The following is a 5,591-nucleotide window of genomic DNA, read 5'->3' on the forward strand; positions in this document are numbered from 1 at the left end:
AGGAGGTACCAGTACCAGATCATACAGGGAGTACCAGATCATACAGGGAGTACCAGTACCAGATCATACAGGGAGCACCAGTACCAGATCATACAGGGAGCACCAGTACCAGATCATAAAGGTAGTACCAGTACAAGATCATACAAGGAGTACCAATACCAGATCATACAGGGAATATCATTACCAGATCATACAGATAGTACCAATACCAGATCATACAGGGAGTATCAGTACCAGATCCTACAGGGAGTACCAAAACCAGATCATACAGGGAGTACCAGTACCAGATCATACAGGGAGTATTAGTACCACATCATACAGGGAGTACTATTACCAGATCATACAGGGAGTATCAGTACCAGATCATACAGGGAGTATCAGTACCAGATCAGACAGGGAGTTTCAGTACCACATCATACAGGGAGTATCAGTACCAGATCATACAGGGAGTATCAGTACCACATCATACAGCTAGTATCAGTACCCGATCATACAGGGAGTATCAGTACCAGATCATACAGGGAGTACCAGTACCAGATCATACAGGGAGTATCTGTACCACATCATACAGGGAGTACCAGTACCAGATCATACAGGGAGTATCAGTTCTAGATCATACAGGGAGTACCAGTACCAGATCATACAGGGAGTATCAGTAGCAGATCATACAGGGAGTATCAGTACCACATCATACAGGTAGCACCAGATTATACAGGGAGTACCAGATCATACAGGGAGTATCAGATCATGCAGTGAGTACCAGTACCAGATCATACAGGGAGAACAAGTACCAGATCATACAGGGAGTACCAGTACCAGATCATACAGGGAGTATCAGTACCATATCATACAGGGAGTACCAGATCATACAGGGAGTATCAGATCATACAGTGAGTACCAGTACCAGATCATACAGGGAGTATCAGATCATGCAGTGAGTACCAGTACCAGATCATACAGGGAGAACAAGTACCAGATCATACAGGAAGTACCAGTACCAGATCATACAGGGAGTATCAGTACCATATCATACAGGGAGTACCAGATCATACAGGGAGTATCAGATCATACAGGGAGCACCAGTACAAGATCATACAGGGAGCACCAGTACCAGATCATACAGGTAGTACCAGTACAAGATCATACAGGGAGTACCAATACCAGATCATACAGGGAATATCAGTACCAGATCATACAGATAGTACCAATACCAGCTCATACAGGGAGTATCAGTACCAGATCATACAAGGAGTACCAGTACCAGATCATGCAGGGAGTACCAGATCATACAGGGAGTACCAGTACCAGATCATACAGGGAGCACCAGTACCAGATCATACAGGTAGTACCAGTACAAGATCATACAGGGAGTACCAGATCATACAGGGAGTACCAGATCATACAGGGAGTACCAGGTCATACAGGGAGTACCAGTACCAGATCATACAGGGAGTACCAGTACCAGATCATACAGGGAGTACCAGTACCAGATCATACAGGGAGTACCAGATCATACAGGGAGTACCAGTACCAGATCTTACAGGGAGCACCAGTACCAGATCATACAGGGAGCACCAGTACCAGATCATACAGGGAGTACCAGTACCAGATCATACAGGGAGTACCAATACCAGATCATACAGGGAATATCAGTACCAGATCCTACAAGGGAGTACCAATACCAGATCATACAGGGAATATCAGTACCAGATCCTACAAGGGAGTATCAGTACCACATCATACAGGGAGTACTATTACCAGATCATACAGGTAGTATCAGTACCAGATCATACAGGGAGTACCAGTATCATATCATACAGGGAGTATTAGTACCAGATCATACAGGGAGTACCAGTACCAGATCATACAGGGAGTATCCGTACCACATCATACAGGGAGCACAAGTACCAGATCATACAGGGAGTGTCAGTACCACATCATACAGGGAGCACAAGTACCAGATCATACAGGGAGTACCAGTACCAGATCATACAGGGAGTACCAGTACCAGATCATACAGGGAGTACCCGATCATACAGGGAGTATCAGTACCAGATCATACAGGGAGTGTCAGTACCACATCATACAGGGAGTACTATTACCAGATCATACAGGGAGTATCAGCACCAGATCATACAGGGAGTATCAGTATCAGATCATACAGGGCGTATTAGTACCAGATCATACAGGGAGTACCAGTACCAGATCATACAGGGAGTATCCTTACCACATCATGCAGGGAGCAACATTACCAGATCATACAGAGAGTACCAGTACCAGATCATACAGGGAGTAGTAGCACCAAATCATACAGGGAGTACCAGATCATACAGGGAGTATCAGTACCACATCATACAGGGAGCACAAGTACCAGATCATACAGGGAGTGTCAGTACCAGATCATACAGGGAGTCCCAATACCAGATCATACAGGGAGTACTAGCACCATATCATACAGGGAGTATCGGTACCAGATCATACAGGGAGTACCAGTACCAGATCATACAGGGATCACAAGTACCAGATCATACAGGGAGTACCAGTACCAGATCATACAGGGAGCACAAGTACCAGATCATACAGAGAGCACAAGTACCCGGTCATACAGGGAGTACCAGTATCAGATCATACAGGGAGTATCAGTACCAGATCATACAGGGAGTACCAGTACCAGATCATACAGGGAGTACCAGTACCAGATCATACAGGGAGTACCAGATCATACAGGGAGTACCAGTACCAGATCTTACAGGGAGCACCAGTACCAGATCATACAGGGAGCACCAGTACCAGATCATACAGGGAGTACCAGTACCAGATCATACAGGGAGTACCAATACCAGATCATAGAGGGAATATCAGTACCAGATCCTACAAGGGAGTACCAATACCAGATCATACAGGGAATATCAGTACCAGATCCTACAAGGGAGTATCAGTACCACATCATACAGGGAGTACTATTACCAGATCATACAGGTAGTATCAGTACCAGATCATACAGGGAGTACCAGTATCATATCATACAGGGAGTATTAGTACCAGATCATACAGGGAGTACCAGTACCAGATCATACAGGGAGTATCCGTACCACATCATACAGGGAGCACAAGTACCAGATCATACAGGGAGTGTCAGTACCACATCATACAGGGAGCACAAGTACCAGATCATACAGGGAGTACCAGTACCAGATCATACAGGGAGTACCAGTACCAGATCATACAGGGAGTACCCGATCATACAGGGAGTATCAGTACCAGATCATACAGGGAGTATCAGTACCACATCATACAGGGAGTACTATTACCAGATCATACAGGGAGTATCAGCACCAGATCATACAGGGAGTATCAGTATCAGATCAAACAGGGAGTATTAGTACCAGATCATACAGGGAGTACCAGTACCAGATCATACAGGGAGTATCCTTACCACATCATGCAGGGAGCAACAGTACCAGATCATACAGAGAGTACCAGTACCAGATCATACAGGGAGTAGTAGCACCAAATCATACAGGGAGTACCAGATCATACAGGGAGTATCAGTACCACATCATACAGGGAGCACAAGTACCAGATCATACAGGGAGTGTCAGTACCAGATCATACAGGGAGTCCCAATACCAGATCATACAGGGAGTACTAGCACCATATCACACAGGGAGTATCGGTACCAGATCATACAGGGAGTACCAGTACCAGATCATACAGGGATCACAAGTACCAGATCATACAGGGAGTACCAGTACCAGATCATACAGGGAGCACAAGTACCAGATCATACAGAGATCACAAGTACCCGGTCATACAGGGAGTACCAGTATCAGATCATACAGGGAGTATCAGTACCAGATCATACAGGGAGTACCAGTACCAGATCATACAGGGAGTACCAGTACCAGATCATACAGGGAGTACCAGATCATACAGGGAGTACCAGTACCAGATCTTACAGGGAGCACCAGTACCAGATCATACAGGGAGCACCAGTACCAGATCATACAGGGAGTACCAGTACCAGATCATACAGGCAGTACCTATATCAGATCATACAGGGAATATCAGTACCAGATCCTACAAGGGAGTACCAATACCAGATCATACAGGGAATATCAGTACCAGATCCTACAAGGGAGTATCAGTACCACATCATACAGGGAGTACTATTACCAGATCATACAGGTAGTATCAGTACCAGATCATACAGGGAGTACCAGTATCATATCATACAGGGAGTATTAGTACCAGATCATACAGGGAGTACCAGTACCAGATCATACAGGGAGTATCCGTACCACATCATACAGGGAGTACCAGTACCAGATCATACAGGGAGTACCAGTACCAGATCATACAGGGAGTACCCGATCATACAGGGAGTATCAGTACCAGATCATACAGGGAGTATCAGTACCACATCATACAGGGAGTACTATTACCAGATCATACAGGGAGTATCAGCACCAGATCATACAGGGAGTATCAGTATCAGATCATACAGGGAGCAACAGTACCAGATCATACAGAGAGTACCAGTACCAGATCATACAGGGAGTAGTAGCACCAAATCATACAGGGAGTACCAGATCATACAGGGAGTATCAGTACCACATCATACAGGGAGCACAAGTACCAGATCATACAGGGAGTGTCAGTACCAGATCATACAGGGAGTCCCAATACCAGATCATACAGGGAGTACTAGCACCATATCATACAGGGAGTATCGGTACCAGATCATACAGGGAGTACCAGTACCAGATCATACAGGGATCACAAGTACCAGATCATACAGGGAGTACCAGTACCAGATCATACAGGGAGCACAAGTACCAGATCATACAGAGAGCACAAGTACCCGGTCATACAGGGAGTACCAGTATCAGATCATACAGGGAGTATCAGTACCAGATCATACAGGGAGTACCAGTACCAGATCATACAGGGAGTACCAGTACCAGATCATACAGGGAGTACCAGTACCAGATCATACAGGGAGTATCAATACCAGATCATACAGGGAGTACCAGTACCAGATCACACAGGGAGTTTCAGTACCAGATCATACAGGGAGTATCAGTACCAGATCATACAGGGAGTACCAGTACCAGATCATACAGGGAGCACCAGTACCAGATCATACAGGGAGTATCAGTACCACATCATACAGGGAGTACCAGTACCAGATCATACAGGGAGTACCAGTACCACATCATACAGGGAGCACCAGTACCACATCATACAGGGATTATCAGTACCCCTTCATACAGGGAGTATCAGTCTCACATCATACAGGGAGAATCAGTACCAGATAATACATGAATTACCAGTACCAGATCATACAGGGAGCACCAGTACCAGATCATACAGGGAGTACCAGTACCAGATCATACAGGGAGTACCAGTACCAGATCATACAGGGAGTATCAGTACCACATCATACAGGGAGTACCAGTACCAGATCACACAGGGAGTACCAGTACCACATCATACAGGGAGCACCAGTACCACATCATACAGGGATTATCAGTACCCCTTCATACAGGGAGTATCAGTCTCACATCATACAGGGAGAATCCGTACCA

This window comes from Salvelinus fontinalis, chromosome 31 (assembly GCF_029448725.1).
Source record: "Salvelinus fontinalis isolate EN_2023a chromosome 31, ASM2944872v1, whole genome shotgun sequence".
NCBI lineage: Eukaryota > Metazoa > Chordata > Actinopteri > Salmoniformes > Salmonidae > Salvelinus > Salvelinus fontinalis.